General features: G+C 45.2%; 1 long non-coding RNA gene across 1 annotated transcript in view; it reads right to left on the reverse strand.

The window, feature by feature from the left end:
• Positions 1-4,450: 4,450 nt before the first annotated feature.
• Positions 4,451-17,349, reverse strand: part of LOC310663909 — a 253,653-nt gene continuing 240,754 nt past the window's right edge. The window contains exons 2-3 of the long non-coding RNA XR_014504663.1: positions 10,843-11,068; positions 4,451-4,679 (exon numbers count right to left, since the gene is read on the reverse strand). This is a non-coding gene — a long non-coding RNA (uncharacterized lncRNA). The remainder of the gene's footprint in view (positions 4,680-10,842; positions 11,069-17,349) is intronic.

Below are 17,349 nucleotides of genomic sequence, written 5' to 3' on the forward strand. Positions count from 1 at the left end.
TTTCAGCCCAGCTCAAAGCAAGCAGGATGGTGGCACGGACAGTTTTTTAAATATAATAATAGTAATAGTAGCAGTAGTAGCAATAATAATAATAATAATAACAACAACAACAACAACTTTGTTTCATTTGGGAATCATTTCCTGTGTGGCATATCTCAAAGCAAACAGTTAAAACAATTACATATATAAAAACAGTTTTAAGGAACCAACTATAAATTTAAAAACAGTTTAAAACAACTCCAGCTGGTGCATAAAATCAGTTCAAATCCAAGACAGATACTAAATGGGATAAATATTTTAGAAGGGTTGAGAGAGACTTGGGACAGAGCACCAGAGATACTAAAACTGGATGAAATTAACCTGCTCAGCCTATGCCTACTTTCAACCAAGCTGACATCCACTTGCAATAGGATCTCGTAAATGTTGCTGCTGTTAGTTTTGAATCACTTCCTGAAGAGATTGACAACAACATTTTAATATATAACGATTACATATATGAAAACAATATATGAAAACAGTTATAAAAATAGTTTAAAGCAACAGCAGCATATATATTAAATCAGTTCAGATCCAGGACAGATACCAACTGGGATAAAGATTTTAAAGACTTGTGGAAAGAGGAACGTCTTGAACACATGCCAAAAAAGACGGCAGAGAAGGTGCTTGTCTGGTGTGCAATGGAAGGAGTTCTGAGGTGTGGAGGCCATCACAGTAAAGGCCCCGTTCCAACATAGTGTGGAATGGACCTGTCATAGGATGTTATCTTCCAGATGCTCTCTCATCTGTACTATTATCCATACTGACTAGGAACACTGGTGGGGAACAAGACCTTGGGGCCACAGCAGATAGTTCAAGGAAAATGGCGACCCAGAGATAATCAGACGAGGTTGGATTTTTTGGCATTAACTTGTGACCCTGATTTGCTACGTCCGTTACTCAGTTTGGGGTGGCACAAAACACAGGGTTTGTGGCACAAAACGGCACAAAACTAGCACTAAGCTTTGGCATCAGTTTGAGGGGGATGCAGAATTTCAGGTCATGCATTCATGAAGCTTTGACCCAGTTTGCAACAGTGGTGGAAAAGGCGAATTCAGGCTAGGGGTAGTTAAGAAAAGAACTGAAAGTAAAACTGCCCCTTTCCCAAGGCTGTTATACAAATCTAGGGTGCATTTGGAATACTATGTACCATTTTGGTCACCTCGGCTCAGAAAGGATATTGCAAAGTTGGAAAAGATGCAGAGAAGGACAATGAAAGGCTGCAGCATCTGGGAGATTTTAGTCTAGAGAAAAGGCAAGGAAGAGGTGACACGATAGAAGTTTATAAAATTATGCCTGGAGAGTGTGGATAGAATCAGGACATGATTCAGGTTAGATCTGGAAGATACAGGGCAGATGAAAGAAGGTACTTCTTCACGCCATGTATAAATGATGGACTTTGCTCGCACACAAGAGGCAGTCATGGCCACTGACTTCAATAGCTTAAAAGATGATTGGACAAATTCAAGGAGGGCGCAGCTGTCCATGATTGCTAGCCACAATGGCTATACTCTGCCTCTGAATATCACAGATACAGTTGTACCTCGGGTTAAGTACTTAATTTGTTCCAGACGTGCATTCTAAACCTGAAACTGTTCTTAACCTGAAGCACCACTTTAGCTAATGGGGCCTCCTGCTGCTTCCGCGCCACCGGAGCACGATTTCTGTTCTCATCCTGAAGCAAAGTTCTTAACCTGCAGTACTATTTCTGGGTTAGCGGAGTCTGTAACCTGAAGCATATGTAACCCAAGGTACCACTGTACTTGTATTCGCAGGTGGGCAGAGAGTGCTGCTGTGCTCATGCCCTGCTTGCAGGCTTCCCATGCACATCTGGCTGGCCACGGTGAGAACAGGATGCTGGACTAATGGGCCTCTGGCCTGATTCAGCAGGGCTTCTCCCATGTTTCGTTCTCATGTTCATTTCCTCCATCAGCCATGCCCTATTCCCAAATTAGAAAGGCAGGTGCTCCTTTACGTACATTATTCAAACCAAGCGATCAACCTATTAGCTTTGGAGCGCTGCCACTGGTGTGGAATTCCATTCAAATTCATTAGGAAACGATTTTCTTCTTCTTCTTCTGGCACTACAGATGGGATCCGATCGGCAAATTGCCCTGGGCCAAATCTTTTTGCCAACTCTCCTCGTGCTGGCAGCTCGCAATATCTCGCTTATGTAATGCTCTTATCTGCACCAGCAGATAATTCTTTTCTTAAAATGATTATAGCTGATTCATAATAACCTTTTACCTTACAGCAGACTTCCCCCAACCTCGTGCCCTCCAGATGTTAGAGACTACAACCCCCCATCAGGCCCAGCCAGCACAGCCATGCTGACGGGGAAGGTGCTCCAAAACATCTGGAGGGCACGGGGTTGGGAAAGGCTGATCTGGGACATGGGGGAGGGAAATGGCTCATTTTTATCATGTTGTGGAATGCATTTTTGACCAGTGAAGACCTTTTGGCTTCAATATCAAGCTGGCTTCCTCCTCCTCCTCCTCCTCTTCTTCTTCTTCTTCTTCTTCTTCTTCCTTCACACACCCTGCCATTTTGCTTAGCACCCAGCCTGAGGAAGTGTTCCGTTTTGTGAGACAGTATGATTTCATCTTTTGCATATTTAACTTGCAGAATTTCAAGCATGCTCGGTTGAAGGCAGACTGCTTGAAAATGTGCAACTTAAATCCAGGTGAGGCAGACAAACTAAAAGTTCTTTTTGTGCATGAGGCTACTAAGCATGGAAAAAGCTTTAAAGCTCTCTGACTTGGTTGGGGGACAAGGCCTGCTCAGCATGTGGGCTCTGGGAGTACTGGGGATTCCTTCTTTCTTCTCCTCACCCGCCAGCTATAGGGCAGTTCCAAGGGTTTGGGTATATACGATTTTTGTGCATTTTTGGAATGATGCAATTCTGCTGTATTTTGGGATTTAGGGCTTTTTCCAAACTAAATATGGCATTGCTATTGCAATGTAGCACTTCCTCTGCGGAGGTTATTTGGTGGCTTTTCTCTCTCTGAGAACTCTTATCTACTTGATATACAGTACCTGTGAAATAAGTGATGGTGTTTCATTCCTGCCCCTTCCAGCTCCATTATATTACTGCTGTACATACTGGGTAAATAAGGTAAAAGGTAAAAGGTGATGGACCCCTGGATGGTTATGTCCAGTCAAAGGCGACTATGGGGTGCTCATCTCGCTTCAGGGTGAGGGAGCCAGCATTTGTCCATGGACAGTTTTCCGGTCATGTGGCCAGCATGGCTAAACCACTTCTGGCACAGTGGAACACCGTGACAGAAACCAAAGCACATGGAAATGCCATTTTCCTCCCACCCCAGCGGTACCTATTTATCTACTTGCACTGGCATGCTTTTGAACTGCTAGGTTGGCAGGAACTGGGACAGAGCAACGGGAGCTCACTCCGTCACGGGATTCAAACCGCCAACCTTCTGATCGGCAAGCCCAAGAGGCTTAGTGGTTTAGACCACAGCGCCACAGTCTAGGAGCTGCCATGACCTACTAGGCTTGGCTCTTTTAGCTCCATACCAGATCTGCTCTGGTCTCCATCTTCTGACACCACCCAGGCATCAAAATTTGCAAGTCCACAATATGGCAACCCTATTGTTCCGTAGCCCCCGCCCCGCTGCAAAATGCCCAGAACCATCCTGACCCAAAAGAATGGGTCCTGTTCACTCTGCGGAAACAGGTTTAAGAAAGCCAATTCACTTTAAACTCTCCTGGTCAAACGACACCTTAAACCACCAGTCACCGAAACCACAACGTCTTTCATCTTCTGCAGCCACAGGAGTCCATTCTGGACTGCGAAATAGCCAAATAGGTTGGACAGTGTTCTCGAAGCTACTAAAATGAGTTTGACCAAACTGCGGGAGGCAGTGGAAGACAAGAGCATCTGGCGTGCTCTGGTCCACTCGGACACGACTAAACGACTAAAAAACAACAAGCATGTAGCCTCCTGTGGCTGCTTTTCGTTATCAAACACACAGAGAGAAATTCAGGGAGAAATTAGTACACAACTTTGAGCTGTGTCGAAGCTTGGTCCTCTCCTTGAGGCTGTTTCCACTGTGTCCCTATCTACTTTTCAGGGGCAGACTAAAAGTGAAAGAGGTAATGCAAAGTAATCTTTGCGATAACAGTGGCCTCTTGTTCCTGCCTTCCAAAGAATTCCCTGAATAAAGTCCTGCTAATTTAAGCTTTCTCAGAGATACGGCTTCTCTGATAGCCTAATCCAGATAGTGTTTCTGAACTCTGTCTCACGTGATGAGTATACACTGTCTGAAGTTTTGAGTTATTCTTGGCCTATGGAATTGGAAAGCATCTGTGCGGTCTTTGAAAGCTCCTCAGGACATAAAAAGAGCCCTATAACTGGATCAGACCAAGGTGAGTACATCTTCTTCTTCTTTTACATTTTTATTGGTTTTTTTAACATATCATTTCCAACAATCATATAACATATCTTCTTATCTTATACAATATTTTAGACTTCCGTCAACACCTCTGGTGATTTTTCGTTCTTTATCACTTATTCTGCATTTCTTAATTTCTCTATTACTCTTAATTATCATTAACTAACAATTCATCTCAAAGTCTTTCTTGCAATATTTCAAATAGTCCTCCTTACAAAACTTCTTGCAATCCTACTAGCGTGATCTGTTCATTACCATTACTTTTCAAATAGTTCATATATTTACTCCAATCTTCTAAGAATCTCTGGACCCACAGGTTTCGAATCCTTCCTGTTAATTTATCTAATTCTGCATAGTCCATCACTTTCGTCTGCCATTCTTCTTTCGTCAGTAATTCTTCTTGCTTCCATTTTTGTGCCAATAATATTCTTGCTGCTGTCATTGCATATAAAAACAACTTACAATCCTGTCTATTAACATCATCTCCTACAATGCCAAGTAAAAATGCTTCTGGTTTCTTAATAAATGTCTATTTCAACATCTTTTTCATCTCATTATATATCATTTCCCAGAAGTTTTTCATTTTTTTTACATTCCCACAAGGTGAGTACATCTAGACCTGCAGCCCCAGCCAGGACATTCTTCCTTTGGTCCTTAAAAGGAATATTATCTTGCCCTTTCTTCAGTCTCTCAAAACAGTGGAGGTTTGCATAGCATGCAAATTCATTTAAAAATAACTACCATATTTTTTTGCTCTATAAGACGCACCTAGTTTTTGGAGGAGGAAAACAAGAAAAAATAATATTCTGAATCTCAGAAGCCAGCGTTCCTCCCACTGCCCTGAAGAGGCTTCGCACAGCTATCCCAGAAGCCAGAACAGCAAGAGGGACCGCTGTGCAGCGATCCCTGTCACTGTTCTGGCTTCCTGGGATAGCTGCGCAGCCTGTATTTGCTCCATAAGACGCACACACATTTCCCCTTACTTTTTGGGAGGGGAAAAGTGAGTCTTATAGAGCAAAAAATACGGTATATAGAAAGCTGCTGTATACCAGGGGTGTGTGGGGTTTTAGGGGAGGGAAAGTACCTCTGGTGGGGGACACATTGTGCTCCTTCTGGGGTAGCTTGTCCACATCTGGTCCCCACCCTGCACTCAGCTATCACCTGTGGCTCCTAGAAGCTGTCAGCAAGCGACAGCAGCCACACCAGGGAACAGCTTCGACTGGCCAGCTCAACCAGATGAGGGTATCCAATGGGTATAAAACCATCAGTAAGTTAGGGACTTCCTCTGCATGTGAAAACAGGCTCCAGTAGATTGAGTGGATGAGACCAGTAGTGGGTCCAACCTGGGATCATCAACCTGGGAAGGTAGCCCATGTAGGTGAAGGAAAACTCTGATCCTAAACCTCTGCTGTTTCATGAAATATCTTTGGGAGAAGAAAAGACTAAGGAGTAAACCCTACACCAATCTGGAGTAGAGTCCCTAAGATGGTTTGATGGTGCCTTGTATGCCTTCTTTTGACAACTCCTACAGCCAAGCTGGTGCCAAACATCTTGCTTTCCTTAGGACGACATTAGCAAGGCCAAGAGTGGGGTCTTGTCGTCTGGGCAGCCCAGAACCTCCATACACAGGTCACTTCAGTGCTGCTAACACAGTGGTTTGACTTAACCCCAGAGACACACTCCTTTGTCTCTTGAGACACACGGACGACAACAATAAGCTTTCTACAAGTCAGACTCACTGGTCCATCTAAGTGCAGTATTGTCTACAATGACTGACAGGGCTCACCGTGGTTTCAGGCAGGGGTCTCTTTCCCAGCCCTGCTTAGAAATGCTGGGGAATGAACCTGGTGTTAGCAAAATCTCTCAAATAACACCAGAGTTCAGATAGAAAAGTCTTGATGACACTTTACTAAGCAGAACTGAACAAAACAGTGTATAACTTGAGGAAGAACGAAGAGAGCTTTTGTCTTCCTTAGTTTGGGCCTTGTATACAGTGGGGAGGCATTCAACCATACATTCAGAAGAGAAGCTCCCTCAGAACTACACAGTCAATCAGAGCACTTGATACTCCGTGAGGATCATGGCATTCCGACTGGTTGCTAAGCAACACCTACACACACACACACACACACACACACACACCCCTCTTGGTTAACTGACCTTAACACTAACAGAGTTAACGCTTAACTTGCAAACTGAATGAACACTGCTGTTGCACTTCCAACATCTCGGACCTTCTGCTTGCAAGACAGATGAAGTAACACCGATCAACAGCACATCCCTGCAACTAATTAATTAATAAGAGGGCACAAATCTGTGCTTCCTCCCTTGGTGACCCATTACATTTCCAGTGCAGACCTTTAGCATCTGTTTCTAAAATGCTTTCTTTTCAGACAATCTAGCCATCTCTCATGGCCTTGTGGGGGGGACCCCAGAATGCGATATGCCACTTTCTTTAAGAGCTCATTAATACCCCTTGATGAAATAGGATCCTCTTTACACCCAATGGAATTTGTACTTATGGTGGGGAGGCGGCCACAGCCCTTATCTGAAGGGCATCCTCCAACCGCCAGCAGTGATGCTGAAACGTTCCTGAGATAACTTGCTGGAGGAATGCTAAAGTTATTCTTAGGTGCGTCCTAATGTAACAATCCCCTGGCCTTTTCTGTTTGCACGTCGACTGAGTAAACCTGAGGATAAAAAGAGGTAAGATATGAGGCTCTTAGCACTTTTCTGGTGTGCTTTTAAAAAAAAATAAAAAAATTACAGAGCCAAATGGTATTGTTTTTCTTTTCGGCAGGCTCCAAGTTGAAGATATGTGCAAGTTTAAACAAGACATACCAGAAGGCCTCATTAAAAATTACTCACTCCTGGATAATATTCAACTCAGGTTTAGTGGTAATGTGCATGATGTCATCTCTTTCAAGCTTCTCTCTGACCCAGGCTTTTGCATAGATTTAGCAGGCTGCTGAAATGAAAACGATGCGGCACACAGGAGAGTTTTCTGCCGCTGGAAAATGTGATGCTGCTCTTCGTTCATCAAAGCTCTGCATGAATGAGGAAGCACCACGTGCCCATATAGCAGGGTCACCATATTTCATAAAGTACAAAACCGGGACACCCTGAAAATTGTGGAGCTTTTTTTTTAAGGAAAAGCAACTTTTTTAAGACAAACAGCTGCATTCCAGAAATTCCTCCTGGATCACACTTCTAACTTTTTTAATCCCTGCTGTAATGTCTGGGAAAATCCGGACGTATGGCAGCCCTACACATAAGAAGCTTGGACTTCAAGGGATTGAGGGTGAGAGAGAGTCAAATGGTGCCATTGCAAGGCCTTATGAGCTGCTGGAAGGTGCCCTTCACTGAGGGGAGGAAGTCTTTGCCAGTTATCCTCCCTCTCGCAACAGGTCCCAGGGCTCCTTAGAACGCCATCCTGGAGGATCTCCCAACCCTCCAGAACAGATTTTTTTGGGGGGTGCTTTAGGCGGGGAGGGAGAACAGGCAAAAACTGCATCCTCATCTCTTCTGGAAGTGGCTGGCTTCACTGGAGCATCAATTGGGTACCAGTGCCCTGTGCTTCAACCAGCACAACCTTAATGTACATTGAGCGAGGTGAAAAGTGAACTTTTCTATATCCTACCTTTCCTGCAAGGAGCTTAAGGTGGTATTTATGCTCCCTTTTGATTTTACCTGCATAACAAGCCTTTTAATGTAGGTTAGCTTGTTTACAAAGCTATTGTATTACCAACCTTACTGTATGCTTGTGAAACATGGACTGCTTATAAACCCTGTCTCCAACTCCTCGAAACGGAGTCTCTGAAAATTTTTACATATCACTTGGGAAGACAGGCCAGTGTACTTGGGAATGCCAGTGTACTGAAAGAAGCAAAGATCACCAGTGTTGAGGCAATGATTCTTCAACATCAACTTCGTTGGCCTGGTGTGGATGCCTGATTATCATCTTCCAAAGCAACTACTCTACAGTATTCTGAACTTAAAAATGGAAAGCGTAATGCTAGTGGTCAACAAAAGAGGCTTAAAGACTCTCCCAAGGCAAATCTAAAGAAATGTAGTATGAACACCGACAACTGGGAAACATTGGCCTGTAAGCGCTCCAGTTGGAGAACAGCCTTTACCAAAGGTGTCATAGGCTTTGAAGGCACTTGAACTCAGGATGAAAGAGACAAACGTGCTAAGAGGAAGAAGGCATGCTTAGCAAATGTTCACAATGATCAACTCCAGCCCGGAAATCTATGTCCACACTGTGGAAGGAAGTGTGGATCCAGAATTGGCCTCCACAGTCACATAAACTGTGTTTATGGAAGACAATCTTACTCGGCTACAAGTGATTGCCAAAGGGGGAGGAGGAGGAGGAGGAAGAGGAGGTTAGGCTGAGAGGCAGTGGCTGGTCCAAGGTCACTCATGTGTTTGGGGATGGTGGGAAGTGGAGGCAGCGGGAAATAATTCGTTGACAGTTCTGAGACGATGGTGATGATTAGTACCCACATTTCACCAGCAGGCCCCAGGGTGGGTTACAAAAATTCAAAATTCAAGACTGATCAAAACCAATCAAAGGAGAAGGGTGGGCTCTGTAAACACATATCTCGGGTGTCAAAAGTCAGGGGAAAGAGACAAATGTTCAGCATTCACCTAAAACTGTAAAAAGCCAGATGCACTTTGGTGGGTAAGGAGTCCCACAACTTAGGGGGTGCCACAGAGAATGTCCTCTCCTGGGCATCCCACCCCCCCCCCCAAACTACCAAGAGGGCATCCCTCTGTTGACCTTAACACTCAGGAGGGTCTATAGGGAAGGAGGTGGTCTTTCAGGAGATAAATACCCTGATAACAAAGGGAGTGATGGGTTTGGGAGGTTTGAAAGCCAGGCCAGGAAGCAGTTCTCTTGATGACAGAGGAGGCTGAACATCCCTCCTGGGTGGTCTTTGCCATGGCAGGAGCAAATTAGCAGTATCCAGAGTCAGGGGAGAGTGTTAAGTGCAAGCATGCCTTTTCTGTTTTTTGTTTTTTGATGAGGTACTTGGCCCGTGGTAATGTTTGCCTTGAAATCCTGTTGACCCTTCTCCTTTCAAACAGGATATGGTGGTTTAGCTCCCAAGGTAAATACAGATAGCTTGGAAAGGAAACCGAAAAGTGTTCCCATTTCACAATGACTGGCTCACAAAAAAGCCCAGCCTCTGTGAACGACTGCTTATCTGGCCTCGGGCTTGGCCAGAGGATTGTCCTTCTCCTGTCCTTCCTTTGGTTTCAGTAGCAATTGGCCAGAACTTGTCAACTGAGATTTCATTCATATGTGTGTACACACAGCCCTTACTGTGGTAGAGAAATGTTTCTCTCTCTCTCTCTCTCTCTCTCTCTCATAACATTAGGACTCACAGACATCCAATGAAATTGAATGCAAGATGATTCAAGGATAAAAGGAAGGATTTCTTAATGCAGCGGATAGTTAAACTATGGAACTCACTTCCACAGGAGGCAGTGATGGCCACCAACTTTGGGTGGCTTTACAGGAGGATTAGACAAATTCATGGAGGGGAGGGCTAGCGGCAGCTACCAGCCATGATGGTTGTGCTCTTCCTCCATGGTCTTAGCCATGTTCTGAATCCCAGTTGCTAGAAACTGCAGGAGGAGAGAGGGCTCTGGGGATCGAATCCTGCTGGCTGGTTTCCCACAAGCATCTGGGTGGCCACTGTGAGAACAAGATGCTCTTGGGCCATTGGCCTAATCCAGCAGGCTCTTATTATGTTCTTACGTTCTGTGATTCACAAAACAGATTTTTATTCAGGTGGCAACATGTTTTGGCTTTCAGCTCCATCAGATGCTGTTTCCAAGGTGGCAGCTATAGAGCTATGAGGATGGAGTGTTCAGAAAGGCTTTCGTGAAGCTCAGCGAAGTTGGTCCTACCTTGCAGGCCATGTGGTGTCCATGTGACCAGTGTGTACATGCAGAAGGTCTCCCTCATTGCTAACATAGCACAAACAGTGGGCATGTCTTTTGCCGTTATGGAGAAGTCTTGACAAGCTACAGTTCTCAGAAGTGAATGGTTTAGTAAACCGCTGTGCCACTTTTCAGTCGAAATTTCAGATTTGTGGTTCCTAAAATGCATTCCTAGGTCAGTTGTGGCTTTGATGTAAATAAGGCTGGATGAATCCATCCGTTCCAGTCTTACATTCAATTCTCCACATTTCTGCAGCAATTAGTCATTATTAAAAATTCTCATGAAAGGCTGCCAGCATTTCAATGGAAATTTCTCCTAATATTAGAGAACAATAGTGTATGCACTTTTAACTAATACAGTATGTGGGTTTTTGTAAGCCATTCTCCCTAATCTAATGCATTTTTGTATGCTATTTTCATTAATATATGCATTTGTATGCACACTTTTACCTAATACAGTGGTACCTCTGGTTAAGTACTTAATTCGTTCCGGAGGTCCGTTCTTAACCTGAAACTGTTCTTAACCTGAAGCACCACTTTAGCTAATGGGGCCTCCCGCTGCTGCTGTGCCACTGGAGCACAATTTCTTTTCTTATCCTGAAGCAAAGTTCTTAACCCGAGGTACTATTTCTGGGTTAGTGGAGTCTGTAACCTGAAGCGTATGTAACCTGAAGCGTATGTAACCCGAGGTACCACTGTATATGCATATTTGTGCATTATTATTATTATTATTATTATTATTATTATTATTATTATCATCATTATTATTATTTACATTTATAGTCCATCCTCCAAGGAGTTCAAGGTAGCATACATGAGTCTGCTCCCTCTCCATTTTATCTTCACAACAACCCTGTGAGGTAGGTTAGGCTGAGAGACTGCGACCAGCCCAAGATTTCCCAGCAAGCTTCATGGCTGCAGAGAGAGACTTGAACCCTGGTCTCCCAGATCCTAGCCCACTACTCTAACCACTACACCACACTGGCTCATTACATTGTGTTTTACTTGGTTGGAAACCTGTACTGCAAAATTTAGAGAAGAGTCCATTTCAAAGGATGATGGCGATACAGTTCTTATATTGATGTACGGAGTGGGTAGATAGATTCACCTTGAAATGTGAACTGAATCTCAGTGCTCTCCCTTTCCTAGCAGCCTCATATGTCCGTGTGCATCTGGACACGAACTGAGCGTTGCACTCCACCTGAAACAAAACCTCAGGTTTCCTCCCGTGTCATTTCAGCAACAGGATCAGAATGGTGAGTCGTTCCCCACCCCCCCTCTGTTTAAACCTGCACCCTGCCCAATCCCAGAGGCTTGGGTTGGACGTGAGACAGTCAAGTGAACAGAGCAAAATCCTTTTTGTATGCCCCTTATAAGACACAAAGGGATACGATTCCAATCAGCTCCGAAGCCTCCTTCTCATGCGATGCTCACAGCACCCCAGTTTTGTCTTCCCCCGTGCTCCTAATGGGAGAGGACACACCGCCATACATCTGCAGAGTTTTACCGCAAAGCATAGCGGCCATCTGTCTGGAGAACCCTGACTCTGGATTAAATTAGATCAAAGTTAGCCCAGAAGTAAAAATAAGGGCTTAGAAGTGAAGTCATGGAAAGCATAGCAGCCTTGCTTGTTTTGACAGCCATTTGAAAAGGCTACTTTATTTAATTTCCTGTGGGTAAGAGATACTAGCATGGGGGAGTGACATCCAACAAAGCTTTCTTCTGTGTGTTAAATGCTAGTGAAAAGCACAATTAGGGCTGCTGGAGTGTGTGGAAGGGGTGGATTTAGCCACTAATAGGTTCCACATTTCAAGCCAAAAAGGAACCTCAGGAAATGTTTCTGCCCCATTATGGTTTCTGACATTCCTCCTTTCCTTTTTGCTTTTCCTTATTTGCAGAAATTCGGGGCTGCTCCTCTCCAAGCGGAGTACAAACTTACCGTGCGAAACAATGAAAGGTGTCGCTGAAACGACAGCAATCTGTTTGGAAAGAAATAACACAAAATAACCAAGCTTTTTTTTTTCTGCAGAAGAAGCTGGGCTGGAGGGGAGAATGTGAAACACAACAATGGCAAACGCCCAAAAAGCACAATGAAACAAAAACTTGTCTTTGCCTGTTTACAGAATGCCATGAGGACGAAGCTGCTGGAGAAGTCTGCCTGCGGGGGCGGGGGAGCCCCCTTCTGACTTGTAGAAGTTAATCCAGCTTGAAAATAAGTTTGAAATTTGAATCCAGGCTCTGCTGGTTGGCCTCAGAGGTTTGCGAGGGACCACATGCTCCCTGAATGATTACAGGTCAAAGCCAGTATCTTGAATTAGGCCCTAAATCGCACCAGGAGCCAATATTTAATACATTTATATACCACCTTTCCCCCAGAGAACTCAAGCTGTCATGCATAGTTATCCCCCCTTTCTGTTTCATCCTCACAACAACCCTGTGAGGTAGGTGAGAGACTATGATTGCCCCAAGGTCACCCAGTAAGCTTCATGGCTGAGTGCTGGCTAGAACCCCAGGCCTTGGTCTAGCACTCTAACCACTACACTGCACTGCACTGGTCCTCCTGCAGCTGTCTCCTTGCAGTATTCTTTCTTTATTTAAGGCAGTGATTTCCAACTGGTGGTCCCCAGACCCCAAGAGGTCCCCGTAACCAACCCAGGGTGTCCGTGGCACCATTCGCATAACAAAAACTACCACAGATATATCAACATTTTCAAAAGTAGGTGGTCCATGGCTTGGCTTTTGACAAATGTACTTAGCTGCAGTACTTAGCTAACTTAGCTAACTGGGAAGCACTAGATAAGGCATTTCTGAACCACTTAATAATTAAAAATCCCTAAGTCATATAAGGATGATGATGATATTTACTATTATTAACTGAGTTTATATCCCGCCCTTCTTCCCTAAGGAACTCAGGGTGGGAAACAGACATACAATTTAAAAATAAAAAAGCAACAACATTATAAAACTGAGATTGAAATATTTTAAAAACAATTACAGTGAAAAACATAGAATCATGGAATTGTAGAGTCATCTAGTCCAACCCCCTGCACTGCCGGGATCTCAGCTAAAGCATCCAAGACAGATAGATGGCTATCCAACCTCTGCTTGAAAGGGAGGAAAGAGAGTCCACCACCTCCTGAGGGAGACTGCTCCACTGTTGAACAGCTCTTACTGCCAGAAAGTTCTTCCCTATGTTTAGTGGGAATCTCCTTTCTTGTAACTTGAAGCCATTGGTGTGGATCCTACCCTCCAGAGCAGTAGAAACCAGCCTTGCTCCATCTTCCATGTCCCTTGAGATATTTGAAGATGGCTCCTCTCAGTCTCCTTTTTTCCAGTCTAAACATACTCAGCTTCTTCAACTGTTCCTCACAAAGCTTAGTTTGATCATCTTGGTTGCCCTCCACTGCACACATTCCAGCTTGCCAACATTCTTCTTAAATGGTGGTGCTTAAAGCGGTGTCTCCCCGCCTCCATCTTTCTGTGCAAACTCTGGGGAGCAAAGGGGAATGCAAACACGCAATTTGATCGCGAGCCGATATTGCTAGTAATGTTTATGGATTTAGCACCACCAGTGTAGATGGCACTTTGCAGATGAAGGACAACAACAGAAAGAAGTCTCTGTCCCAAAGGACTTTATGGTCCGAAGAAAATGTGATATATAGACAGGGAGTGGAAGGGGAATAGCAGCACAGGAAGCTGGCTTACACTGAATCAGGCCATCAGTCCATCTATCTCAGTATTGTCCACACTGACTGGCCGTGGTTCACCAGGATTTCAGAGACACATTCTCTCCCAGGGCTACCTAGAGAGAGTTTTAGACAGGGATGCTCTCCCACTCCTACCTGGATATGCCATCGGAGAGTGAACCAACATGCAAGGCAGACGCTCTACCATTGAGCATCTCCAAGTGGGCCCCATCCCAAGGAAGAGCAAAGAGGTGATGGTGAAGGGTGAAAGGAAGGGCTTTCAGCTCAGGTCTGTCATTCTTAGGGTCTACCTTCATAAGGTGGGGGGTGGGTGGGTCCTATTCCAACAGCGTTTTGGGAAAAGGAGGTTTTGAGGATGGGCTTTGAAGGAATGTAAAGGGCACCACCGTGCAGCGTTCAAATTGCCATCATCATGTGAACAGGGTGGTGTTCGTTGCAGCTGGCAGATTGACATAATATCTGAAGGACTGTCCCATGGAAGATGTTTTCTCTTGCTCCAGAGGGTGGGACCTGAACCAATGGATTCAAATGCCAAGAAAGGAGATTCTGACTAAATACTAGGAAGAACCTTCCTAGGGAAAGCGAAGGAGCAATCCGGAAAGAAGAAGAAGAAGAAGAAGAAGAAGAAGAAGAAGAAGAAGAAGAGGAGGACCTTTATTATCTATGTACAACCTATGTACAATGAAATTAACTGAGCCTCCCTCCCCCACAAACACTCAATCTCATTGCACTCTGTGTGCTTGTCGCACAACACACCAACCCTGAAAGTCAGTTGTACTATATTATTTCCCGTTCAGCAGCCTAACAGCCCCCGGATAGAAACTGTTTTTTAGCCTGTTGGTATGATTGATTATGGGATGCGGGTGGCACTGTGGGTTAAACCACAGAGCCTAGGACTTGCCAATCAGAAGGTCGGCGGTTCGAATCCCCATGACAGGGTGAACCTAGCAGTTCGAAAGCACATCAAAGTGCACGTAGATAAATAGGTACCGCTCCGGCAGGAAGGCAAACGGTGTTTCCGTGTGCTGCTCTGGTTCGCCAGAAGCAGCTTAGTCATGCTGGCCACATGACCCGGAAGCTGTACGCTAGCTCCCTCGGCCAGTAAAGCGAGATGAGCGCTGCAACTCCAGAGTCGGCCATGACTGGACCTAATGGTCAGGGGTCCCTTTACTTTTTTATGATTGATTATACTTCTATAAACCACTCAGACCCATTCCTAGAAAACATGGGATAAGCAGAAAATCACTCCGTTCTGTGCTTTCTCAGCACAGGAGAAGCGGAAGTATGGATGAGCCATAGGAGCTGATTGACAGCTCAGATGTTCGTGGGGCTCTCCTTCATGGGAGGTTTTCAAACAGAGTTTGGATGGCCGGCTGCTAGGAATTCTTTAGCTGTGGTTCCTGCATTTCAGGGGGTTGGACTAGATGGCCCTTGGGGTCCCTTCCAACTCTACCGTTCTCCATGATTCTCCTTGCAGTGCCTTCCGCCACTTGCTCGATCTGCTGCTCCCCCTGCCTTCTCCGGCTCGCTCGCTTCTCTTCTGCCAAATTCCCCCCTCTTGTTTGTACATTTCTGAGTTCCGTTCCTGCCACTTAAGTTTGAGAAGGATTAGAAATAATTGGGAGGAATTGCTGTCAGGCCAGATTAGGTCACTCTTGACAATACGAGGTTTCTTTCCCCTTGCAGTCCTTTCTTATTGTAGGTCCTTTCCTCCCTCCCCCTTTCAACCCTCCTCCTGTTCCTTCCAAAACCAGCCAGTGGCCTGTTTTACCACTAACCTGGATATAGAATCATAGAATGGTAGAGTTCGAAGGGACCACAGTGGGTCATCTAGTCTAACCCCTGCAGTGCAGAAATCACTGCTAAAGAATATGTAAAATATTCTGGTTGTTTGGCCATTAGGGTAAGTGGACCAATGGAATTTCCCTGGCTTTGCCCATGTGTGCACATAGCTGTCAGTGCCATGTTTTTAAGACACACAGAAGAACTAAAATGTTTTACCTGAGACCAACTTTGGAGTGTGCAGGCTTTTGAATTCCACAAGACTCTTCATCAAGCAGAAGGTGGGCTTTAGTGACGCTCAAAAGCTGGTTGCTGCTTCTCAACATTTTTTTTTAAGTAGATTAAATGGATTACCAGAAAGATGCTGTAATGCTCAACTGCCCCTCTTTTCTCAAAGAAGCTGGCATTAGGCAGCCCCAGCTTCCTGCCACTCTGCAGAAAGGGACGTAAAACAATATTAATCCCAGAATATGCCATTTCAGAGGAGCTGCAGTGACAGCCTGCCAGCTTCTCACACTCTATAAAGTGGCTCTTAAGACCATACTGGCCATAAATTTGGGGTGACCTCGAATGAACTGCAAGGAGGGCCTGAGCGGCCAGATGGAGGTAGCTGTTTTTAAGGCTTGCCATGCCCTGCTTGTTTAGAAAAGGTGTTTGTCAACCATTAATTGCTTCCATTGCAGCCTGCTTTCCTGCGGGGAGGGGTGTCTTTCAGCTCCCTGGCTGCCTTGAATATGATTTATTGGAGCAACAAAAATCTCAGGCAGCATTTCAAAGGGGCAATTCCAAAGGAGTGCAAGTAAGATGGAGCAATGCCCTGGGCTTCTCCTACATGACCTGGGCTGTCAGGGTGGGCACAGGAAGGCCCATTGCGCAGTATAGCCCAGCAGCTGAGAGCGTGGTGCTCTCCTGAACACACTGGACTACAATGTCCCTCGGTCTCATGCATCATAGCCAGGGGTCAAGCATTCTGGGAGCTGGAAACCAACACATCTGAAAGGCTGGGCTCTCCCTGGTATATGTAGTCCCAAGTTTGGTCCCTGGCAGACCCCGTTTAAGAGATCCCAGGAAAGAGGAGAGAATGCGCTCAAGGCCACAGCTGTAGAGGCTTGGTCTTTTGCACTCCCCTGGAATAATCTAACCCCTGAACTTTCAACAGATAGCTGAGATTGATGGGACTTACACCTCCAAGCCAAAGCTGCTGTAGCATTTAAAGGAGGGAAGGTGCTTCAGAGAGCAGTTTGCTCAATCAGTTTCTGAAGCACCTCTCCTCCTCCTTTAAAGGGGCGAGGGCTGGGGGGCAGCTGTCAGGAAAGGGGGTGGTTTGGGGAGAGCTGTCAGGGAGAGGAACTAGGGGGGAGCTATGAGGGAGGGTGAAGTGAGCTGTGATGGGGTTCTTTCCATATGAACCTACCTGGACCCCGAGATCATCTTCTGAGGCCCTCCTTAGCGTGCCTGCT

Source organism: Podarcis tiliguerta (genome assembly GCF_965153285.1).
Source record: "Podarcis tiliguerta genome assembly, chromosome: 14".
Lineage (NCBI taxonomy): Eukaryota > Metazoa > Chordata > Lepidosauria > Squamata > Lacertidae > Podarcis > Podarcis tiliguerta.